Source organism: Schistocerca serialis, chromosome 1 (assembly GCF_023864345.2).
Source record: "Schistocerca serialis cubense isolate TAMUIC-IGC-003099 chromosome 1, iqSchSeri2.2, whole genome shotgun sequence".
Lineage (NCBI taxonomy): Eukaryota > Metazoa > Arthropoda > Insecta > Orthoptera > Acrididae > Schistocerca > Schistocerca serialis.
The window spans coordinates 612,620,565-612,647,412 of NC_064638.1; the positions used below are offsets into that span (position 1 = coordinate 612,620,565).

General features: G+C 42.7%; 1 long non-coding RNA gene across 1 annotated transcript in view; it reads left to right on the plus strand.

The window, feature by feature from the left end:
- Window positions 1–26,848, plus strand: part of LOC126477832 (uncharacterized) — a 491,696-nt gene that overhangs the window by 287,979 nt on the left and 176,869 nt on the right. Inside the window, exon 3 of the long non-coding RNA XR_007587435.1 lies at window positions 3,598–3,673. This is a non-coding gene — a long non-coding RNA (uncharacterized LOC126477832). The remainder of the gene's footprint in view (window positions 1–3,597; window positions 3,674–26,848) is intronic.

The following is a 26,848-nucleotide window of genomic DNA, read 5'->3' on the forward strand; positions in this document are numbered from 1 at the left end:
CTCATCGGATTAGGGAAGGATGGGGAAGGAAGTCGGCCGTGCCCTTTCAGAGGAACCATCCTGGCACTTGCCTGGAATGATTTAGGGAAATCACGGAAAACCTATATCAGGATGGCTGGACGCGGGATTGAACCGTCGTCCTCCCGAATGCGAGTCCAGTGTCTAACCACTGCGCCACCTCGCTCGGTGAGGGTTTAGTAATCTAGGGTTAAGCGACTGTTTCACAGAGATCAATGAACTTCATTAACACTTCGATGAAAACAAGTGAATGTATTTAGTCTTCATGAAAATGTTCTCGCTTTCAAGAAAAAGTTAGCTTTTTGGACAATTTCTGCGTGATCGAATGAGTTTGATTTCTTCCCGACAATAAAAGGTTTTTTAAAAGACAAAGGGATTTAAAATAGCGAATACAGTTATTGAAGAAGTTTTTCAGTATCTGAAAGGTTCGAATGAAGATTTTAAGTAATATTTTCTAAGTGAATAGCAGATTAAATATCAAAATAAATCTGGATGAAAAACCGGTTTATAGTGATATCATCATAGAGTACGAAAATTCTATTCAATTCACAGCTGTTTCATAAATGAAAAAAACTTTAAATAATTGTCGTTAGCGTTATTCTAGCGCCGACTGAAAATGAATACCTTAAACTATGGCAAAAGTTTGCTTAGATGCTTCAACTTTTGCAACTGCATACTGTAATATATGTGCTCAACAGGGTTCTCAGCTTATGTGTCGACAAAAAATAAATACCTCAACAGGCTTACTGCCGAACGTAACTTGACCATTCAAGTCTCATCCATAAAGCCTGATATTAATTATTCCTGCGATAATAAGAAACTCTCATCTCATTACAGTTTCAGTTTAGAAGTTTCGTTTGACTATGTCATTTCAAATCTGAAGTAATTATGAAATTACTGTTCAAAGAAAATATTATTTGCAATGATTGTCATTTTTTTGGAAATGTATTTGCAAATTTTGCATTTGAAACGTGCTGTAAAGCAGAAGTTCCACAACACAGATAGGTTCCATTTATCCAAAAGTTTGAAAAAGTGGATGATGTTTGAGATGTTAGAGCAGGACCGAAGGAATTAATCTTGACAACTAAAGCAAATTCATAAAGTAAAGAAATAAAATAAAGTAAATCTTTATTTACGACTCTAGAGGGAATTGATACGCAGTTAATGCAGCAGACAGGTTACATTTTTTGGAGGGCCATCGAAGTGGTTACACGACAAATAGTACACGTGTCCCCACTGGGCGAGGCTACTTCAATACCGAGCAACACGTAGACAAACTGGAGTACGCAAACACGCGCCGCGCGTCACGAACATTTATGAAGTTCCGTTCGGCTACCGGTCATGCACGTGACATAAATTTTCATTTGTTTACTGGGCGGCTGCATACGGCAGGTGTGATGGACACTGGATTAATGGTCTGGCCGTATCCTGTCGCACGTCCCTCCCAAAGAGGCTTTAAAATACCAGCTTTTCGGATACCGCACAGAATTCTGAACAAACAAACACAACGCCAGAGCGAATAAGTGAAAAAATAAATACAGGTAGAACGCCATGTTCCAATACTCTCTGCTTTTATTCTGAATCATGCTGACCTCTCACCGCTTACTTTCTGTTATTCTTCTTTTTAGCATTCCATTGAACTATATATTTTTCGTGGAAAATGGACCTACTCGGACTGTTTACACAACAGCTAACTGAAAGAAAGAAACACGGGAAAGCAGTACTACCGTGTCTGATTTCGACCGCTTGTTGGCCAGGTTCTGGTTAGTATTACCACAGATTTGTGTTCATTCAGACTTAATATGCTTCGAGAAGCATACTTAAAAGATTCATTGAATGGTTTTCTGTGGTATGGTCGACAGTAGCTGCTGGTAAACCTTTCGTGATGTGACGCCGTGGTCCAAGAAAGAAACTCTTCTGTTCCTAACGTTTCGTCCGGGACTGCGCTGGACATCCTCACAGCTGCTCCTCCGCTGAGTCTTGCCGACTGACCAGACGCACGTCTGAGAGCGACATAAGCACTGTAGGAAAGGGGGCGTGGCCAAATTAACACTTGAAGAGCAGAGATAATCCTCATCAGAGTTAAAACTTAAACATCGATTGTCGTATTGTCAAAGATAAAACTGTCTGAAGAGGTACTGTCTGAAGAGGTATTGTCTGAAGAGGTACTGCCTGAAGAGGTACTGAAATAAGCGAGACAAGAATTTTACCGCGCAATTTAACAAAACGAAGAGATCGGTGGGTAGTACGCACTGAAACATCAAGGAATCGTCAGTTTGGTAATGGAAGAAGTTATGTGTTTGTGCATGGAGTGTGTGTGTGGGGGGGGGGGGGGGAGGGTGTAGTCATTGTAGATGGAAACAAAGCTTGACTACAGTAAACAGGTTCAGATACATGTCAGCTGGAGTAGTTATGCAGAGATCAGAAGGCTTGCGAAGATTAGCCTAGCCTGGAGAGCTGAATGGAACTAGTCATCAGGCTGAGTACCACAACAAGACCATAGCATCATCGGGTGGACAGTGGATTCAAAAATGTATAATTTTGAAACTATCGTGTCCTGCTTTTTCTGTCGAGATGTAACATGGTTTGTGCTGTCGGATTCTGTAATTTTGGCTCGGAGGCAATTGCAGGCTGTACAACTACCGTGAGCACTCTGTTATTGAGATATATGGGTTGTTCGGCACCAGAAAGGCACATACCTCTGGGTTTCTGTAACGACGACATTCCCTAAACAGATTGCCTGTATTTAACTTAAGTTTGGAACAAACCTACGACAACTACTGGGCGTGATAATATGTTAAATTGCAATATAACACAATATTCCTGTGTGTGTTTAAGCTTTTCGTATGACTCCTGTTTGAAAGATCGTAAACTACGGATGAAGAGGTCAAATTCACACTGTGTGGTGCTTTCAATATTGTTAAGAAAGGAGTATTGGGGTTTAACACTCGTTGTTGATGACATAACTAGAGACGGAGCACAAATTCGGTTTAGGGAATCGTAGAGCACGAATTCGATGTGCCCAGCATTTCCTTTAATTGATTTAGTGTAACTACGCTAACTCTGAATCAGGATGGCTCTGAGCACTGTGGGGCTTAACTTCTAAGGTCATCAGTCCCCTAGAACGTAGAACTACTTAAACCTAACTAACCTAAGGATATCACACACATCCATTACCGAGGCAGGAGAACCTGCGACAGTAGCGGTCTCGCGGTTCTAGACTGTAGCGCCTAGAACCGCTCGGCCACCTCGGCCAGCTCTGAATCAGCACAGCAGGAAGTAAAATAGAACCCTAGTTCTCGAGAAAGAGAGTCATGTGTATTAAAACACTGTGATTCGTCGCTCGGTAATGCTGTGAAGGTCATCTGGTACTCTATACAACTGATAGGAGTCAGCGTTTTACACTTGCGTATGTGAAATGCAGATGAAACACTTTTAATTGTTTATCACTTTATCAGTATTGAAGAATCTGTTGATCCATATATATTTACGAATAAAAGTTCTAGAAGACAGTCGTTCACATTGCATCTATATTTTACCTGTATAAACGTTATAGTAGAAGTATTTTCCTTTTTTCAGATGTCATGCTGACAGACAGACTTTCAGACGGACTTGGGGCTGACAGCAACAAAAAGTCGCGGAAAATATAAATAAGGTAAGATTTTATCCACGTATTAGTACGTTGTAAAAGAGTTACAAATACCGGTGTAATGGGATGTCTCAGAAAGATTTTTTCGATTTCACAAAGCTTTCTACCTAAATGAAGGTAGAAACTTTGGGTATGCAGTAGATATTATTTTGAAATTTTTAATTCGATTTTTCGCGGGTCTATCTTGTGCATTCAAACTCAAGGAGCTTTCTAGAACTGCGTTAATGATCAGTGTTTTCCTGTATATATGCAGACGGCAGCGACTAATGAAAATTTATACTAATGCCGGGATTCGCGCCCACGTCTCCTGTTCACTTACCTCCCCATCGCAGTCCCCTCAGACTTAGTTATAAGTTGGCACAGTGGATAGGCCTTGAAAAACTGAACACAGATCAATCGAGAAAACAGGAAGAAGTTGTGTGGAACTATGAAAAATATAAGCAAAATATACAAACTGAGTAGTCCATGCTCAACATATATAATATTAAGGATAGTACTACCGTAGTAGCGCTTTGGTCCTGTGGTTAGCGTGAGCATCTCTGGAACCAGACGTCGTCGGTTCGAATCTTCCCCCGAGTGAAGATTTTAATTTTTTATTTTCAGACAATTATCAAAGTTCAGGCACACACACACAATCAACTTCGCTCTCCAGAATTCCAGGACATGTTCAGATTTGCTTGGACATATGCAGGATTTGACGGTCTACACACGGAAAAATTTGAAAGCGTTAAAAACATATGTTTTGACAGAGCACAGGGAAAGCTGTGCGACTGATGCAATCATTTGTTGCAGTTTATGTGACAAACTCTTATGTTTTCATCACTTTTTTGGGAGTGATTATCACATCCACAAGAAAACCTAAATCGGGAAAGGTAGAAGAATCTTTTTACCCGTTCGCCAAGTGTACAACTTAGATGGGTCGACAACATATTCCTGTCATGTGACGCACATGCCGTCACCAGTGTCGTATAGAATATATCAGACGTGTTTTCCTGTGGAGGAATCGGTTGACCTATGACCTTGCGAACAAATGTTTTCGGTTCCCTTTGGAGAGGCACGTCCTTTCGTCTACTAATGGCACGGTTTTGCGGTGCCGTCGCAAAACACGGACACTAAACTTATTACAGTGAACAAAGACGTCAATGAACGAACGGACAGATCATAACTGTGAAAATAAAGAAATTAAAATTTTCACTCGAGGGAGGACTTGAACCAAGGACCTCACGTTCCACTGCTGCTCACGCTGACCACGGGACCACGGCGCCCCTGATATTACGCTCTCCTTGATGTTGCATATGTTGCACATAGACTACTCAGTTTGTATATTTTGCTTATTTTTTTCATAGTTCCACACAACTTCTTCCTGTTTTCTTGATTGATCTGTGTTCAGTTTTTCAAGGCCTATCCATGTGCCAACTTATAACTAAATCTGAGGGGGGTGCGATGGGGAGGTTCCCTTGTTAGTAGATGCGCTAACCATTAGGCCAACCTGGTAGAGTGGCTTAGCAGAACTACGCCAATTACCCCAACACGCTTCCCTCCTCAATCCAAATTCCCATTGACACGTCATCCTGGTGGTATTCCCCTGCGTCCCCCCCCCCCCCCTGCCCTCGTCAAACTCCAACAGTATTGCAGAGGCTCTCCAACTGTATTGGAATAGCACCTCAGCATCGAACGAAACTGGGGATCCTGCCTGAAACCCAGGCACAGTTGCTTTAATCAAGTGAAACCGTATGGTTCCAAGGACCTTTGCAAGTCTCACACATGCCAGGATGGCGTGATGGTTAGCACATCTGCCTATTGAGCACGAGACGTGGGCTCAAATACCGGCCTAGGTACAGATTTTCATTCGTCGCTTCAGTCCGCATACATATATCGTACATGTTTGGCACTTGAAAAAGTCTCTTGAACCATGTAGTTTCATTTCAGTATTTTCCTCTACCCTACATGCTCTTAACATTCTGGTGCCATTGGGTTCGTGCTCCGTCGGTATGTTCACGCAACTGCAGAAAAAGCCAGCTCTCTAACAAATGTAGGTATGTGATTCCTCGATAGCGAGAGAACAAGCTAGCTGCACCAAGGAGACCCCATACCGTCAACTACATGAACCTGCAACATAAAACTAGTGCCAATAAGAACCTTTAGTTTTGGTGCTTAAGATTAAATACACCCCAAGCTCCCACCTTGGCTCAGTCTTATGAAATGAGATGAATGATTTTAGAGCGCTGTGTATATTATTTTTCTCTAGTATTTTTCCTACCTATGGCATTGTTATGTTGGGAAATGGCGCATCCGCGATTTGAAAATCGTACTTTAATTCTGCTGATTGAGACCGTCTCTGACCCACAATCGTCCGCACGTGCTCAGCGTCGATAAATGTATCACTGCTGTATCGGAAATACTTCAAGTCTTGCCAGTCCGTTCCACATACTAACGTAAGTAGCCATGTTGTATCTAACCTACTTGGTATTACCACCTATTCGAGTCTCGGCGCTTCCCGAATGTTCATGAGATCGTTCTTGTAATTCTGTGCTCAGGACGTTTGCCGAGCTTTGGGCTCGGATGCCCTTCCTGTCGTCAGTTACCTGAGGAAGGAAGACGCGAGCGCCACCTGTCTATGAACTGTGTAAGCTTTATGCTGAGTGTGATCTTATTTCCACTGTTCGTGCATCGTATTTCCTGAAGCGGAAACTGGGGACCAGCTAAGCATTTGCATAACGATCGTGGGGAACAGCCTAGAAGGCACACTCGTCGTGTCCGGAGCAGCAGCCACGGTCGTTCATCCGCCTCGCGATATCCATCCTGGTCTGGCTCGCTTCCTGTACCACAGCCTAGTACGTTGCGCGTTGTGCTCTTCGAACAGGTCAAACAAAAGTGATCTGATAACTTTTAAATATAAACTTGTATGTAAGTAACAACGGGCCACGTAAGTAACTTACAGCCCTGTTTCCGAAACTCTGCATGCAACCGAGTCCGCTGTTGCTCATAGTTTTAGTCCCTTAGAAAGTTAATCAAAATTTCTGATGAAACACGATCCCCAACTCTTGTCCTACACGGATTTAACTCTATGAACATTTTTATTACATAATTATCTTTCGGAACATTACAATCCACCGCTGTAGGATCTAGATTTTCAGCCTTCGAGGAGAACATTTGCCTGTGAGAGATTTGAGTAGACATTTGAGTTCTGGAGAAGAGTAGGAATATGCGTGGCGAGACTGAACGTACGACGTATCTTAGAAGATAAATTAAGGAAAGAAAAATCTGCGGTTGTGGCGTATGTAGACTGAAAGAAATATTTTGACGCTATTGATTGTAATACACTTTTTGAAATTCCGAAGGCAGCAGGGGCAAAACACAGGGAGCGAAGGGTTATTTACAGCTGATAGAGAAACCAGATTGCAGCTGTAAGAGTCGAATGACATGAAAGGGAAGCACTTGTTAACAAGGAGATGAGGCAGGTTTATAGCTTTTTCCGATGTTATTCAATCTGTACACGAGAAAGCAGTAAATGATACCACAGAAATATTTGTAGAAGGTGTAAAATGCAGGGTGAAGGAGTAAAAAGTTTCAGTTTTGCTCTTGATACTATCGTTTTGCCACAGACAGCATAGGACTTGCAAGAGCAGCTGAACGGAATGGACAGTCTTTTGAACATCGGTATAGGGTGAACATAGCAAAACCAAAACAAGGGTAACGGAATGCAGTCGATTTAAATCAGACGGTACTGAAGAATTTAGATTAGGAAATGCGATCCTAAAAGTAATGGATGTGTTTTTCTGTGTGGACTGTAAAATAGCTGATGATGGTCGAAGTAGAGAGGACATAAAATTCAGACTGGCAATGGCAAACAAAGCGTTCCTGAAAAAGAGAAATACGTTCACATCGAACGTAAATTTAAGTGTTTGGAAGTGTTTTCTGAAGATATTGGTTGGAAAGTGGAAGAAGTGAAATGTGGACGATGAACAGGTCAGGCAAAAAGAGAATAGAATTTTTGAAATGTGGTGCTGCAGAAGAATCCTAAACATTACTTTGATAGAGTATATAACTAACAATGAGGTACTGAATCGAATTGGGGAGAAAACAAATTTGTGGCACAACTTGACCATAAGAAGCGACCGGTTGATAGGACACATTGTGAGACGTTACGGAATAATAAATTCAGTATTGGAGGGAAGTGTGCGGAGTAAATATTACAGTGGGGGACCAGGACATGAATATCCAAAAGCAAGTTCAAATAGAGGTAGGTTGCAGTAGTTATTCGGAAATGAAGAGGTTTACACGGTATAGAGTAGCTCGGAGAGCTGTACCAAATCATATTCGGACAGAAGACCACAACAATTGAAAGGGTACAGTACCGCCCGACATTGAAAATAGGTACAACATACTTCATTATTCTTGCCTGAACAACATATTTTTTCTAATAATAACTCAATTTCAATTAATACAGCGAAGCCGGATACCAGTGTGGGAAAGAATGACAATTTATTTATTTAATTGATCACATGTGCACTCCCACAAAATAAATCCCTACATCCAGTTTGGTGAGATCTGTGAAACGAATGAATGTATGGTCGTCTGCTAACTGCAGATAGTGAATGTGAATATATGATCATCTTTGAGACGATCCTTTGGCCACCTTTGGTGGAACCAAAGAGATGAAACTTACCGGAGCTTTGAGCGCCTGAAACGTGGCTGACCAATACGGTAGCATGGTCTTCCCCCACCTCGACAGAGGTGCGAGATGACCTGAAGAACGGCCATGTTTCGGCACTCTGCCGCTGGATCTTGTGCTGTTAAGACCTGTCTTAGTTGTGCTCCGTAAAGACAAAAGAGTGGAGACATGGTATGCATGTGGAATATTTAAGAGTAGTTTGAAATAATAATTTCTCTATTTCAGGAACTTTTATGGGAAGAATTAAATGTCAGGCAGGTAATATTAATGGGATCGTAGTAATCTTCGGAAGTGACCAACGGTCACAATGAAACAACGTGTAGCAATAAGTTGAAATACTTCTGTGCGCTTAAGTTAAGCTGAATTACTAGCGTGTGTACAATAAGTTGAAATATTTAAGAAATAGCGTGTTTACCATAAGTTGAAATATTTAAGAAATGGCGTGTGCAGGACTTGAAATTAGAGACGAGTACTTCCACGTGGTGAGTACTGTGTGAGTCTCAATCTGTGTATGAGACAAAGGATAAAGAGAAGTACTCGTCCATGGTATCAGTTGTGGACTCGCGAGTGTGATGAATATGTTCTTAATATTACTTTGCGTGATATGATTCCGTGTGACGCTAGATTCAAACTCATGAGAGAGAAGCAAGGTGAGTCCGCCGTCTATCCAGCAACACCACTTGGCTTGCATTGCACAGGAAGACGTGCATATATCTCCAGAGTTCATAGTAGGAAAGTAAATTACAAAGTGGGGCAGTGTCGTGTGAAACTGGGATAAATACTAATTGAAGTGTGAAAGCTGAAAGTGATAGTGTTGTGACTATTTATTGTATTGTATTCCATGTTGTAGTGTGGTGTATTTCATGTAATTTGGGTATGTGTGGTTTGCATGAGAGAGTAGCAAGGTAGTTTCAAAAGATTAGTAGGTTATGCTTGTTCCTTCTGTACCGCTCGATCTAGAGGAAAGTTTCGTGATGATGATTGTGAGAGTCGAAGTGTGAGATATAATAAAAGATCCACCATCCTATCCAGAAAGTACACTGTAGCGTTAAATAATTACGAGACCATAAGGTAGAGAATCACCAATGTAAAGCCATGCCCACTGGGCGGAATTTCTCATGTGTTATTGTTGTAGGTTATAGAATTTGTGTGTTTAGGTTGTAGAATTTATCGGAATAAATAAGATAGTGAAAAGAAAAAGATTGGTGGACTTTTCCTTCGAATTGTATGTTGTCATGATGCCCCGAATTTATAATGTGTGCACCATTCACATTCAGTGCGGTGGCCACGTGTTGATAAAAGCCGTTAAATAAAAGACAAAAAGAAAATGTGGTATTGCCAGTGCGTAGTGAACAGTCAGAGTTCTGTAAATTACTGATAGTCAAATGTGCGTATTATTCATACAGGAGGATAATTGGTAACTTAATTGAGAGTACGAGAGTTCATATTACTCGATAAATAAGAATGAATCCACTCGCTTGGCAGACCACTCATCTTGCAGGCCTGACTGCTTGATGCCGCAGTATGAGCAAGGCACGTGGGTGCCTCTCACAATAATAACAGTAATATAAGAGGTAGAAGTGCATCACAGTGAAGATGGCGGTAAAATGAGTAGTCTGGAGGATGCAAGGGTTGTGACTTCTTTCTACCCGATGACTCGCGGCGCTGTCAGCTCCACGTGCGGAGCAGAACGGGCACGTGGAGTATCATTCTTTTTTCATGCTATTGGTGTAATCCGCTATTTGTACGGACTCTGATTTGCAAAATCGGGGTCGGATAATGTACGGAGGCTGTGTTTGCTTTTAATCAGGGAGATTTATGGGATACGCGTCCGCAAATTTGCTCAGTTGCTTAGGGACCTGGTGGGGGGCCAGGATGGTTGTGCGTGTGTGGGTGGCGGAGGGGCGGGGGAGGGGGGGAGAAGGGTAGTGAGGGGTTGGCGTGGTTCCGTGGGAACCCCAGCTGCGTGCGATTCTGGCAGCGGGAGCGGGAATTGACAGGCTGCAGCAGTGGTTTGGAGATCTAAGGTGTCACTGACGACTGACACGTTTTATGGGTCTTTGTACCAGAGCGAGATAGCTTCGTAGCGTTCTCTGGTCGAAGTCATAGAGGAGGTGCGATGTTGATTCCCCAACCCCAGTTGTAATACGATGTATGAAACATGGAGCAGAGTTAATTGAAGGACGCAATTTGTGCATGATTTATGGCCCGCTTAACTTGTGACCAGATTTACACTGGTGTTATCTACACTACTGGCCATTAAAATTGCTACACCAAGAAGAAAAGCAGATGATAAACGGGTATTCATTGGACAAATATATTATACTAGATGTGACATGTGATTACATTTTCACGCAGTTTGGGTGCATAGATCCTGAGAAATCAGCAACCAGAACAACCACGCCCGGGCATTGAGACAAACTGAGCTTGGATGGTGTGTACAGGTACAGCTGCCCATGCAGCTTCAACACGATACCACAGCTCATCAAGAGTAATGACTGGCGTATTGTGACGAGCCAGTTGCTCGGCCACCATTGACCACACGTTTTCAGTTGGTGAGAGATCTGGAGAATGTGCTGGCCAGGGCAGCAGTCGAACATTTTCTGTATCCAGAAAGGCCCGTACAGGACCTGCAACATGCGATCGTGCATTATCCTGCTGAAATGTAGGGTTTCGCAGGGATCGAATTAAGGGTACAGCCCCGGGTCGTGACACATCTGAAATGTAACGTCCATTGTTAAGTGCCGTCAATGCGAACAACAAGTGACCGAGACGTGTAACCAATGGCACCCCATACCATCACGCCGGGTGGTACGTCGGTATGGCGATGACGAATACACGCTTCCAATGTGCGTTCACCGCGATGTCGCCAAACACGGATGCGACCATCATGATGCTGTATACAGAACCTGGATTCATCCGAAAAAATGACGTTTTGCCATTCGTGCACCCAGGTTCGTCGTTGAGTACACCATCGGAGGCGCTCCTGTCTGTGGTGCAGCGTCAAGGGTAACCGCAGCCATGGTCTCCGCGCTGATAGTCCATGCTGCTGCAAACGTCATCGAACTGTTCGTGCAGATGGTTGTTGTCTTACAAACGTCCCCATCTGTTGACTCAGGGATCGAGACGTGGCTGCACGATCCGTTACAGCCACGGGGATAAGATGCCTGTCATCTCGACTGCTAGTGATACGAGGCCGTTGGGATCCAGCACGGCGTTCCGTATTATCCTCCTGAAGCCACCTATTCCATATTCTGCTAACAGTATTAGATCTCGACCAACGCGAGCAGCAACGTCACGATACGATAAACCGCAATCGCGATTGGCTACAATCCGACCTTTATCAAAGTCCGAAACGTGAAGGTACGCATTTCTCCTCCTTACACGTGGCATCACAACAACTTTTCACCAGGCAACGCCGGTCAACTGCTGTTTGTGTATGAGAAATCGGTTGGAAACTTTCCTCAGGTCAGCATGTTGTAGGTGTCGCCACCAGCGCCAACCTTGTGTGAATACTCTGAAACGCTAATCATTTGCATATCAGAGCATCTTCTTCCTGTCGGTTAAATTTCGTGTCAATAACACGTCATCTTCGTGGTGTAGCAATTTTAATGGCCAGTAGTGTAGTAATTGCAGACATTGTACCCCGTTCGAATAAGGATCAAGGGGAACGACGGGCATAGAGTCCCCATTCGACAATTGAGTAGCGACCTACAGTTCATTAACCTTTTTTTTCCAAAGGAAACAGGCTCACTGAATTGTGAAGGCAGCAATGAAGGAATGGAGGAAGCGAGAAAGGTAGAATAGGCTTCGTTTTGTCGTCGATAGTGAAGTGACAAGGAACAGAAGATTAGCTTGGCTGCAGAATGGCGGGGAAAAGGTTGATGGGAATCTGTTGTGGTTCTGACAGGGAATCCATTATAGCATTTGGCTTCAGCGATTTAGGAAACATTACAGAAATTCTGAGCACGGATTCCGCGTCCAGATCCTTATCCACTGTGACATCTCACTATGGAATAGCTACCCACATCGTTTCTTCCTCATACCCACCGGATTATAAGGTAGTAAATCTTACCACCAGCTGTATAAAGGGTACCCCAGTGAGCTTTTCTGTTGGGAAACACCCAGGGGTCATCAGCAGTTTCTTACCGCCTTATTGCATGAGACGTTGCAGGAACATCCAGAGTCTAATCCAAACCGCGGGTGAGCAGTTAGGTCATCAGTAGTTTAATACCGTCGAAGCACTAAGTGCCTGAGTAGAATTACGTTCGCATTTTTTGTCATTTCGTTTCACAAGTTTTTTCGACTTTACCTTGCTTCGAGTGATCAGCATTTCTTTAATTTGTATCTTTATTTATGTCTGGTAACGTTATAGCTGTTTTAACGGATGTTTATGACGACAGCCTTAAGCCAAGTAGCTTCAAGTGGAAGTTGAGTTGCGTTTTGTAACGTTATTAAGGATTCCACGTACAAAACAGAGTAACATACACAGTTTTTGGAGATTTAATAGGTAGTTGCTGATATAGTGATTCTGAATCAATGCGAATCAAATGCGAAAGCTGCGTTACGCATTTTGGCGTTCGACTTCGCCTATAAATTAATTACGGATTACCACAGAACACGGAGTCAAATGAATCGCAAATAAACTAATAATCGAGATAAAAACCGTAGTAAAAACAAGTACACGTGGTCCGAATGCTGCCGGTCGAAGATACTTTAATCAGAATTTCTACATAAAAAGACAGAGACCGTATGCCTGTCTTTCCTATGGCGGAATCGGAGCATGAAAGTATCTTCTACCATCAGTATTGACGCCAGCTCGACTTGGATCGTGTGGCAAAGCATTAGTGTGCGTTCAGAGAGGCACGTTGCTTCACGACCAAACACTTGGAAACTAGCATCAGTTATAGATATTACTGTTTTAATAAACATATTTCGTTGGATATTTGCCACTGATGGTTTGGCTTACAACTCTCAGTAGGGCGTACTAGCGTTGCATCAAGGACACTGCTTGCTCCCACTGCATACAGCACAGTTCCAGTTACGCTTCTGGTAATGAGAGATTTTCTTCGTTTTTACATGTTTAATTTGGAATATATTAAATGTCTGTTATGAGAAAATCGATTTTAATACAATTTTATAACGTTAATATTCATTTCCACTTCATTTAATATTTAACAAATCCCGAATTAAATCATAGAAATGAAAGGCCATATATTTTTATGATATCAGCAGAAAAATCGGCTTGCATAGCTATACAGACGAAATTGTTTTTTGTGACGTATTTTGAGAAGCCTTACGTCGGTGACAACCAGATACTTGTATACAGCTACTTACGAAAACAATTACTGTTAGTAATGCCTAGTATGTTATGACAGAAACGTACACACAGCCTCAACGTGTAGAAGTACGTTAGTATTGCTTTCATGATGACAGAGGTATAATCAGAAACAATGGAAATCACCAATTTTTTTTTTATTACTCTGAAATCCAGATCTGATTACTGAACCAGAACTTAAACCTAGTTCTAGTAGCAGTATTTGTTCTCATGCTGCAAGTCACAATGTCTGGTCACAAGGAAAAATTCCTTTGCATTTGACCACGGTATCACTGAGTCTCTTTATTAATCTAACAAGATTTAAATTCTTGTGCTTTGTCACGCAACCTACTGTGTTTCTTAAAGTACGTATAAACTATGTTCGGAGCAACGTACGGAAGTGGAATGGTTGCAAATCTGCAAATGTGATAGTACGTCCCGTGTCAGAAAGGCCACTTTTGTTCTGCGGAAAGCTCGATTTGTGTACATCTACGTGATTACTATTCACAATAAAGTGCCTGGCAGAGGGTTCAATGAACCACCTTCAACCTGTCTCTCCACCGTTCCACTCTCGAACGGCACGTGGCAAAAATGAGCACTTAAATTTTCTTGTGCGGGCTTTGATTTCTCTTGAGAATTTCTCCTTGTGTAGGTGGGTGGCAACAGAACGTTTTCGCAATCGGAGGAGAAAACTGGTGACTGAAATTTCAAAAATGGTTCAAATGGCTCTGAGCACTATGGGACTTAACTTCTGTGGTCATCAGTCCCCTAGAACTTAGAACTACTTAAACCTAACTAACCTAGGGACATCACACACATCCATGCCCGAGGCAGGATTCGAACCTGCGACTGAATTTTCATGAGAAGATCCCGTCGCAACGAAAAACGCCTTTGTTTCATTGATGGGCACTCCAAATCACGTATCATGTCTGTGGCACTATCTCCCCTACTTCACGATAGTACAAAACGAGCAGCCCTACTTTGAACTTTTTCGATGTCATCCGTGAGTCCCACCTGATGCGGGTCCCACAGCACACAGCAGTACTCCAGAATAGGGCGGACAAGCGTGGTGTAAGCAGTCTCTTTAGTAGACCTGTTACACCTTCTAAGTCTTCTACCAGGGAATTGCAGTCTTTGGTTTGCTCTGCCCACATCATTATCTATGTGATCGTCCCAATTTAGGTTATTTGTAATTGCAATCCCTAAGTATTTAGTTGTATTTACAGCCTAAAGATTTGTGTGACTTATCGCGTTTCGAAATTTAGCTGATTTCTTTTAGTACTCATGTGAATAACTTCACACTTTTCTTTATTCTGAGTCAATTGCCACTTTTCTCACCATACAGATAGCTTACCTAAATCATATTGCAATTCGTTTTGGTCATCTGGTGACTTTACAAGACGGTAAATGACAGCATCATCTGCAAACAATCTAATAGGGCTACTCAGATTGTCTCCAATGTCGTTAATATAGAGCAGAATCAGCAGAGGGCCTATAAAACTTCCTTGGGGAACGCCGGAGATTACTTCTGTTTTACTCGATGACTTTCCGTCTATTACTACTAACTGTCACGTTTCTGACAGGAAATCAAGAATCCAGTCGCACAAATGAGGCGATATTCCATAGTCACGCAGTTTGGTTAGAAGACGCTTGTGAAGCACGGTGTCGAAAGCCTTCTGGAAATCTAACAATATGGAATCAATTTGACATCCCCTGTTGATAGCACTCATTACTTGAGTATAAAGAGCTAGTTGTGTTTCACAAGAACGATGTTTTCTCAATCCACACTGACTGTGTGTCAATATCCCGTTTTCTTCGAGGTAATTCATAATGTTCGAACACAGTATATGTTCCAGAACCCTACTGGAAATCGACGTTAGTGATATGGGTTCAAAATGGCTCTGAGCACTATGGGACTTAACATCGATGGTCATCAGTCCCCTAGAACTTAGAACTACTTAAACCTAACCAACCTAAGGACAGCACACAACACTCAGCCATCACGAGGCAGAGAAAATCCCTGACCCCGGCGGGAATCGAACCCGGGAACCCGGGCGTGGGAAGCGAGAACGCTACCGCACGACCACGAGATGCGGGCTAGTGATATGGGGCTGTAATTCAGTGTATTACTCCTATTTCCCTTTTTGGGTATTGGTGTTACTTGAGCAATTTTCCAGTCTTTAGATACGGAACTTTCTGTGAGCGAGCCGTTGTATATAATTGCTAAATATGGTGCTATTGTATCAGCATACTCTGAAAGGAACCTGACTGGTAAAAAATCTGCACCGGATGCCTTACCTTTATTAAGTGCTTTAAGCTGCTTTGCTACACCTAGGATATCTACTTCTATGTTTCTCATCTTGTCAATTGTTCTTGATTGGTGAAGGAGTTTCGGAAAACCATGTTTAATAACTCGGCTTTAGTGGCACTATCATTAGTGATTTCACCGTAGTTATCGCATAGTGAGAGTACTGATTGCGTCTTGCCTCTGTGTGCTTTATTTATGACCAGAATATTTTCGGATTTTCTGCAAGATTCCGAGACAGAGTTTCATTGTGAAAATTATTAAAAGCATCTCGCAATGAAGTACGCGTTATATTTCTAACTTCTGCAAAACTTTTTCAATCTTGGGGATTTTGCGTTCTTTTAAATTTGGCGTGTTTTTTTCTTTGCTTCTGCAACAGCGATCGGAGCCGTATTCGCCATGATACTCCTTATTTCTTCTAGATTATTTGTTGCTAAAAGGTCAAGTATGCTTTCGCAAACCATTTACGTTTAGAGTGGGCTCATGAAGTAATTGTTACAAAATAATTTTCTGAGAAAGCACTGAGTACAATTCCGGATGACGTTTTATGCCTACCGCCAGCTTTAAACGTATAATTTTTCCATCATATCGAGGGAACCTATTTGAAATGAGACTCAAGTTCTCTTTGAGCTGTTGAGCAACTATATCTTCTGAGTCGGGGGGTCGGTAAAACGATCCAATTAATAGTTTAGTCCGATTGTCAAATATAACCTCTACTCATACTATTTCGCAGGAACTGTCTACTTCAATTTCACTACAAGGTAAACTACTTCTCACAGCAATAAATACTACACCACCAACTGCATTTAATCTATTCTTTATGAACACTGTTAGGTCGTTTGAAAAAATTTAGGCTGAACTTATTTCCAGCTTTAGCCAGCTTTCCGTACGTGTAATCATCTGAGCTTTCTGTTTGTGTAGTAATCAGTGGCCAACAGTGATCGACAGAACAAAGACAGGAATATTTACGTATAACTTCCCGGCCACGACTAGTTCATAAAACTAACTTTTTAAATCTGTTTATGCCGCACTGGAGCAACTAAACAAATGAAAAACATTTCGTAAAAGACAAATGGAAAATTACAAACTTCCGACTGACGTTGAGTCTGAAGGCTCGGAGCAGGCTGGGAGACAGACTATATTTATTGAGGTGCCTGTTATTCTCTTTCATTAGTAATATGTAATGGAAGGTAATATTTTGCGGGTCTTATCCTGACTTTTACCGATGTAATACGAAATTAATACGTAATGAAATGTTATATTTTCCTAACTTGTACTCTTATAAACTGGTCTAGAGGGAACATCGTTTCGGACAGGTATTAACGAACACAAAAGTGTGAAACTATTTAAGATACGTCGGTATGGCAATATTTCGCTGACAACGTTGTGCTATATTTTTTGCTGTCAGTTACAAGTTCAGCCATAGTTTTCAAGAAGGAAATTCTTTAAAAGTGTTAAATGAATTTGGTATTTTTAAAAATGCTCGTCGCAGAGTTGTATTAATACCTTTCCATTACTATTTCCGGTTTCGGTGGATATCATCTTCTCGTTATGAAAAAGATTAATGTTGCTGACATGTCTTCACAATTTCTGACATGCAAAACGACATTTTACATACCGGCTCTTCAGAATAGTGTATATATAAGAAGGCAATAAATGTTTTAGTAAATAGGAAGGTATGACCCTTTAGAACACGAAGTGATAGGTTGCTTGGAAATGAAACGCGGGGTTTGGAAAGACAGAAGAAATGATAAAATCTGCAATACCGTATCATAAAAAGAAAATTATTGGCAGATGAACTACGAAATGAAGAGATACTTGAAGGGTATTGTAGGAAAGCAGCCTATTTCCTTGAGGATAGGGGTAGTTGATGTACGCTGTGGTATCTACAAATAGAGAACAATACATGGAAATGCTCAGAGGAAGGAAAAAGTGACTGTGTGAATTAGATTGTTGAGAACACTGAATGAAAAGAGAATGGAGGTAAGAGAAGATTAGAGCAAGATAAAAGAAAACGGAGGTCGGTAACAGGAGAAGAGAGAGAACAAAGAACGAAATTTTGTTTGAACTGTGTTGCTCAGTCCTCATGTTTCAAAGAGAAATTTTTTACCAACAGCAATCGCTACAGTAGATTTAGTACCATTTTGATTCCCGCTCATTTTCTTGTGCAAATTATATGTTTATATTCCTAGAGACTAAGAACGAAGAGAAAATGCGCTACAGATGTTTGACTCTGGGTGACTAACACTACGATGAGGTCAGCTAATTTGATTAGTGAGATGTAGCGCTAACAATGGCTAGCTGCTGTCGGAGAGGAGTACTGTAAAATGCGCAGACCGCAGTGTTGGCTGCCTGGAGACACGAATCGAGTATTTTGGTTCTCGTCTGTTCGCTTGTATAAGAGGAAACGTGCCTTACTGCGTTCTGTGGAGAATGTGAGGTTAAATACCCAAACATTTTCCGACGTCTTTTTATCATATATATATTTTCTCTCCCTCTTAATTACTCGTTGTATTTCGTTAGAATTAATACTTCCTTCTTAAATGTATCTGTTGTGTAATTCCTAAACTGCTGCAGCCAACGTCTACAACAGCCTTTATGACGAGTCGCTTCGTTTATGAAGACAAAATTATAATAGATTCGTAGCTGATAATAATAAGTCGAGAAATAATTCTTCGACAACTACAGTTGATATCATTATTTATTTATTTATTTATTTACACTGTCTTAAGAATATTCTTTGTTAAATAAAGTCTCTTTATCAAATACTGATGCTGTATAATGAGCAAGAAGAAGTAATTGATAATGATGATGAACATTTGATGATTACGCTTTAGCGTCAGAACCCTTTACGACTGAATAAATAAATGAAGCAGACAGTTGTTGTGCCAGTGGATGATTTATTTCCCGATACAGTCAGCATAATTTTGTTGCATGTTCCACCCAACCACTCTGCTTCCATATTTGTCTTTAACTTCTAGGTAGCTGCTGAATCTTTGTGTCGTATGTAACTAACTTGTCTCGTCCTCTAACGATATTTTCCGTACGTTCTGTTCCCGCTTGTACTAACTGTTCTTCCTTATCTTTCGCAATTTATAAGAATACTTACTGTATTGAGCCCTTCAATAACAGTGTTATCCTTGAAATCACGCTATGGTTTTGCTTCGGACACAAACGGTTGTAGCTGCTGGTATTTCTTCCGGGTTGTATGGTCGTGGTCCGTGGAACATTTCTGTTCGAAACATTTCGTCCAGAGCTGCGCTGGACATCTTCATATGTGCTCGTGGTTCCACTGAGCCATGCTGACAAAACCAAGAGCCCGTCTGAAGACGTCCAGCGCCTCTCGGCGAAACGTTACGAACGGAAGTGTTTCACGGACCACGATCATACAACACCGGAAGATTTATCAACAACTAAGTCATCCGGTCCTGAAACTTTTCATTGTAGTAACAAAGGGTTCGGCGGCGCGTAAGGAAGGGTGAAGTAAGGTACTGAACTGTTCGTCATGTTTGTTGCTCTATCACGGCTGCCTCTGGCACGCTCGCCGACCTCCGGAACCTACGTCGGTGTGCGGGTTCTCGGCTCCAGGTCCGTTCCCCATAGCACGACTGCGAGTGCGACGGAGCGCATGAGACGTGACACATTGGCACGTAGCTTCATTGTTTGCTGAAGAAATATGTACACAAATACTGATTCATATGTCAACACCCATTTTTTGTAGATCAGCACTGAATGTTCTGGTTTAGGATCTTTTTCACTCTTTTCAGTGGAAACTAGTACTTTGCTAATTGGTTCACAGTGCCGTGCTGCAATTTAACAGTGACTGTTGTGTCAACAGAGTCAGATTTGACACAAAGTGCGTCGTTGCTCTTGAAGTATGTTGATATCACGTTCCTGTGACAACAGTTCGAATTTTGTTTTGCGAGGATTTCTCATGTACCTGGAATTATCGCACGATGTCAAATTTAATTGCAGTGACTATCTGGCAAAGTTAGTTGAATTCAAACATTGCGCTAACGGAAGGACCGCCAACTTTCTTTAATCTTGCTATTTCTTTAGTCTTTTATCGTAGTTACAATGCATTTGAATTACATGTTATTAGTTTCGAATGTGTTTGTTCACTTCCAAATCATTACGTAAATTAAAACTACAGCGTTAGTCAAAATGGAAAACGCAAAGTATTGATTCAATAAATAGTTTTCTAGTGCTGTGTATGTACAAATTACAGAAGTTCATTACGGAAGTTAAAACATATCTAGGTAATTATCACATGTAATTGATGAAATAATTTCTTAGAATAACAATTACACACTTGTTCATACTACCAAGTGCTAGAAAACTGTTAATATACATTAATATTTTTATTTTAGATTTTGAACAAAATATAGTTTTGAAGTAACTAATGACAAGTATATAACAAATTCTGAGTGAAATTTGAATAATTACTAATACACAATATGACAAAAGTATCCGGATACCTGGCCGAAAATGACTTACAAGTTCGCGGTACCCTCCATCGGTAATGCTAGAATTCAGTATAGTAGTGGCCCACCCTTAGCTCTGGCTCTGAGCACTATGGGACTTAACATCTGTGGTCATCAGTCCCCTAGAACTTAGAACTACTTAAACCTAACTAACTTAAGGACATCACACACATCCATGCCCGAGGCAGGATTCGAACCTGCGACCGTAGCAGTTGCGCGGTTCCGGACTGAGCGCCTAGAATCGCTAGACCACCGCGGCCGGCGCCCACCCTTAGCCTTGATGACAGTTTCCACTCTCGCAGGCATACGTTAAATCAGGTGGTGGAAGGTTTCTTGGGGAATGGCAGCCCGTTCTTCACGGAGTGTTGCACAGAGGAGAGGTATCGATGTCGGCCGGTGAGGCCTGGCACGAAGTCGGCGTTCCAAAACATCCAAAAGGTGTCCTATAGGATTCAGGTCAGGACTCTGTGCAGGCCAGTCCTTTACAGGAATGTTACTGTCGTGTAACCACTTCGCCACAGGTCGTGCTTTATGAACAGGTGCTCGATTGTGTTGAAAGATGAAATCGCCATCTCCGAATTGCTCTTCAACGGTGGGAAGCAAGAAGGTACTTAAAACATCAATGTAGGCCTGTGATGTGATAGCGCCACTCAAAACAACAAGGGGTGCAAGCCCCCTCCATGAAACACACGACCGCCCCACAACACCACCGCCTCCGAATTTTACTATTGGCACTACACACGCAGGCAGACAACATTCATCGGGCGTTCGCCATACCCACCACACCTTGCCATCGGAACGCCACATTGTGTACCGTGATTCGTCACTACATACAACGTTTTCCCACTGTTCAGTCGTCCATTGTTTACGCTCCTTACACCAAGCAAGGCGTCGTTTGACATTTACCAGCGTGATGAGCAGCCGCTCGAACATGAAATCCAAGTTTTCTCACCTCACGACTAACTGTCATAGTACTTGCAGTGGATCCTGATGCAGTTTGCAATTCCTGTGTGATGGTCTCGATAGATGTCTGCCTATTACACATTACGAACCTCTTCAACCGTCGGTGGTGTCTGTCATTCAACAGACGAGGTCGGCGTGTACGCTTTCGTGATGTACGTGTCCCTTCACATTTCCATTTCACTATCATATCGCAAGCACTGGACCTACGGACATTTAGGATTGTGGCAATCTCGTATACAGACGTATGACACAAGTGTCATCCAATCACCTGACCACATTCGAAGTCCGTGAGTTCCGCGGAGCGCCGCTTTCTGGTATCTCACGATGTCTAATGACTACTGAGGTCGCTGATATGGAGTACCTGGTAATAGGGGGCAGCACAAAGCAGTTAATATGCAAAACGTATGTTTCTGGTGGTGTCCGGATGCTTTTGATCACATGTATATGATGTGACGTCAGAAACAGTTTCAGTCAATGCAAACGAGTGTAGCTGCTTTCACATGCAACAAAAATTGACTCAAGGGATACTTGGAATTTCAACCTGAAAGGAAACGTATATGTGCCAGGACAATCTTTTGACGAAACAATGTCGCCAGCCTTGTAACATTTTTGTGCAAATCGTGCCAACATATCAAAAAATAATTTCATTGGTATCAACATCACCTCAGTGCCAGGTAGGGATATTTTCTTCACTTCGCTCACATAAGAAGTCAGCCGCAAAAAACACCTGCCACGGGTCACGGCTCACAGGGCAAAAGTTTGAGGAGAGCGCAGGGCGTGCCGTACAGAAACAAGCGCAGGTACGGAGGCCGTGGGCGCTGTACCGGTTCTGTCCCCATTGTGGCGGCGCACACTCGCATTCTTCAGGCATTCCTGGGCGCGCCACGACGCCTTGCAGGCGTGGGACGCCGTCGCCGTCGCCGACAGTAATGAAGTAACGTGTCTGGCGCTCCGTAACCCCAGCGTACATCTCGTACAACAGCGTGCAGCGACATCTGCGTGAACCGGAGGAAATTTTTGTAGCTGGTAGGCTACGTCCCTTAATAAATGCGATTCTTGATTCCCTCCAATTTTCAGACAGATCCAGCGCGCAAATATTTTCTGGCAGCTGGCTGAATATGGCCACATACGTAACTTCAGAAGTGGTTTAACTGAACCTTTCGATACCAGCTATGGGGCTTTGTCCCGTAACGTCAAGATGATGTAGGATATGACGCCGTACGTGTCCAAACATAAAGAGAACAGCACTCTGACAATATTTCGTTTTATTTTGTATTAATTTTCGAAATTTAGCTTGCGGTGACACACGAACCAGTAGCGTAGCCCGAGGCCCAGGTTATGCTGGAAAGTGGCAGTTCGGCTGTGGGTTTCCGAGGAGACATCGAATGCTTCAGCTAATATCGACAAACATCCATGAAATTCCCATCGTTTCCACACAGAGGAAGCATGCGTGTAAAAGCATGAGTTTATGCTACAAAAATGTAGAGCTCGGATGACAATGGTTTGTTGCTTTAGGCAAGCTTTGCATTATGAAATGATAAAACAAAGCGAAACAGAAAACGTGATTTGTAGTGTAAAGATTGGTTAATGGAACGAAAGACTTATTTTCACGTTTAATTATTCTGTGAATTGAAGATATATCCGCGTCATGGGTATTACTAATTAAGGGTGAATGGACAAACATGTTTGTATCTCTTATCACTCGTAACACTGACTGAAAAGCGCATTGTGATCGTGGGACAAACTGTAGCATCCTACTGAAGACTGACAGCAATAATGCGATTCCTCGCTAGTTAAAGAATCTACGGTACCTCAAATACACATCTATGCACATTTGTAATACGCGAGCGTTAACTTACGCTTCTCCTACCTTCCTACCCAACACAATAAATACTTCATATCTTTTCCTCCTGTTACTGATTAGTGGAGAATTTATATTTTTAATACGACCTGTCTGTCTGTGACATTTGTTTTGTATTTATTTTGAAGTGAAACGCATGGAACATCCCTCTTTGCGTATGTTTTTCATTTAATGACCCTGAAGATGTTTTACATATGCCCGAATAAGCTTTTCCAGCAACTCAGAATTGATTTGCTTGCATCATTCGAGCTACAAAGATTGCTTCACTACTGTTGTTTGCCGGTACAATTCTGCACACACCCTCAGGCATGTGCACGTTGCTACGCTGGCAAAATATTTCGCATATGAAAGTCATTTATGCGTAAAGCGACTTGAACAGTCCGTATGCCTGACCAAAACTACGTAATTGACGGCCAAGCATGCTTCCACAAAGTGCTTGATGATGTGAGCCCACGTCTGTCGAGTTGCCAGTTCGAGTTGCCTTTGAGATACTTTGTCATTGGAACTGGCGGCCGCTGCGGCTAGCAGTGACGGCTGGCAGTGACTACTTGACTGCTTTTGCCAGTCAAAGCAACGGACAAGTTGTCGCTGGAACTCACTGATGCGGCTTTACCTCTGGAGGAGCGGTTTGGCGGCCATCTTCTTGGGATTACCGGTCATACTGTGCACGTAGGATTTTATTTCTGCTACAATCTAGATAACGAAGATGAACGACTCGATCCTGCTCCGCATGGCCACAAAGATTAACGATTTCAGGAATGAGTCCGCAAGCCATACAGAACGGAAGAGATTGGAATAGGTTATCTAGATCTAATTAGCTTAACCACAATTTCCTCTTCCTCTTCGTCTTATTCCAACAAAAAGCTGGAATGGAATTATAATCTATGTTGGGAACTTGAGTGTTTGTTCTTTTCACACAGACAAATATTCAAACGAGCGGTGTCGCCACTGTGATGAGCTGTTTCAACGAAATACACAGGCACTAGCAGTCGGCAATTTCGCGGCGGCGATATGCAGAGAAACAATACTTTTATATACTAAGATGGTATCTGTTCTTTCGGACATGTCCGAAAATGTGTGCCCCGACCGGGACTCGAACCCGGCATCTCCTGCTTACATGGCAGACGCTCTATTCATCTGAGCCACCGAGGACACAGAGGATAGTGCGACTGCAGGGATTTATCTCTGACACGCCTCCCGCGAAACCCACATTCTCAACGTATTGTCCCACACTACATTCGTAGTGCCCCCGCCCATTATACTCGTTACTCGCGGCGCGTTGCCGATTCCCGTAAGAGTTCGGGCACTGTTTGTGCATTCGCGCAGAAGAAGAAGATGGTCAAGCGGACATGTCCGAAAGAACAGATACCATCTTAGTATATATATAGTTAAGGCTCACCGGCCGCTTGACCGGCGCCAACCTTGTGTGAATGCTCTGAAAAGCATATTACAGCATCTTCTACCTGTCGGTTAAATTTCACGTCAGTAGCACGTCATCTTTGTGGTGTAGCAATTTTAATGGCCAGTAGTGTATAACTTCATCTACACGACTAACACAGCCTCTTCTCAAATGGAATTATTGTATTTTACTCATGCAATTTACTTTCATTCTTCAGATTGCTAATGAAGACCCATATCGAAGAAATTATGCTTGTAACATCTTGAGATAAGCAGCGCACACTTCAGTTTTGTTTGTTCGTTTAAAGAGGGATCTTTCTGCAACACGGCGTTTGCGCGGCGCAGGCGACCATCCCCCGCCAACAGGAAGCCGAGGGATCTGCTGCGGAACATATTCGAGTGCCCCTGCGCCCGAGATATGTGGAGCATATCGGTCTGTGGCCCTGATTTCATTTGCGGCCAGAAAACCCGGTCTGGCTGCCGCAGCCGCCGAGGCGGGCCGGGATGCGTGGTCCGCTACGCCGCGCCGCGCCCGCGGGCTCGGCTCGGCTGTAGCAACGAAACCGAATTGATTCGCGTGCGCTTCCTTCTGCATATTGGATAAGACAGCGACCTCTCGGTGCGCTCAGCCGGCGCCCTAACACCCCACTACCTGCTGCAGACAGCGCATCCCCCGCCACGGCGCCCGCAGACCTGTGCGACAACACTGCGCGTGTTCGCTGGAGAACTTCCAGGTTGCCCTACGTCAGAGAACCGACGTCGCACTTCTGTTTGTAGCGTATTTTCCGTCCTTCTCTCAGAGATGCCTATATGATGACCGATGCAAATTTTCAGGTTCATATTCCGACGTTATATGGTTTAGAGAAAGAAATACATACTCATATTTCTGTCGATTTCTTAATCACAAATACGCACTTTCTTAATGTTTGTGATTCAAAATAGAGGATACATTATTCCGATAAGTGCGCACACAACTGTATCTCTAATGGCAATTTCCTCAGTATGATACGCATGGAATTTAAGATATACAGGGTGGTCCATTGATAGTGACCGTGGCAAATATCTCACGAAATAAGCATCAAACGAAAAACTACAAAGAACGAAACACGTCTAGCTTGAAGGGGGAAACCAGATGGCGCTATGGTTGGCCCGCTAGATGGCGCTGCCATAGGTCAAACAAATATCGACTGCGTTTTTTTCAATAGGAACCCTCATTTTTTATTACTTATTCGTGTAGTACGTAAAGAAATACGAATGTTTTAGTTGGACCACTTTTTTCCCTTTGTGATAGATGGCGCTGTAATAGTCACAAACGTATAAGTACGTGGTATCACGTAACATTCCGCCACTGCGGATGGTATTTGCTTCGTGATAGATTACCCGTGTTGAAATGGACCATATACCAATTGCGGAAAACGTCGATATCGTGTTGATGTATGGCTATTGTGATCAAAATGCCCAACGGGCGTGTGCTATGTATGCTGCTCGGTATCCTGGACGACATCACCCAAGTGTCCGGACCGTTCGCCGGATAGTTACGTTATTTAAGGAAACAAGAAGTGTTCAGCCACATGTGAAATGTCAACCACGACCTGCAACAAATGATGATGCCCAAGTAGGTGTTTTAGTTGCTGTCGCGGCTAATCCGCACATCAGTAGCAGACAAACTGCGCGAGAATCGGGAATCTCAAAAACGTCGGTGTTGAGAATGCTACATCAACATCGATTGCACCCTTACCATATTTCTATGCACCAGGAATTGCATGGCGACGACTTTGAACGTCGTGTACAGTTCTGCCACTGGGCACAAGAGAAATTACAGAACGATGACAGATTTTTTGCACGCGTTCTATTTAGCGACGAAGCGTCATTCACCAACAGCGGTAACGTAAACCGGCACAATATGCACTGTTTGGCAACGGAAAATCCACGATGGCTGTGACAAGTGGAACATCAGCGACCTTGGCGGGTTAATGTATGGTGTAGCATTATGGGAGGAAGGATAATTGGCCTCCATTTTATCGATGGCAATCTAAATGGTGCAATATATGCTGATTTCCTACGTAATGTTCTACCGATGTTACTACAGGATGTTTCACTGCATGACAGAATGGCAATGTACTTGCAACAGGATGGATGTACGGCACATAGCTCACGTGCGGTTGAAGCGGTATTGAA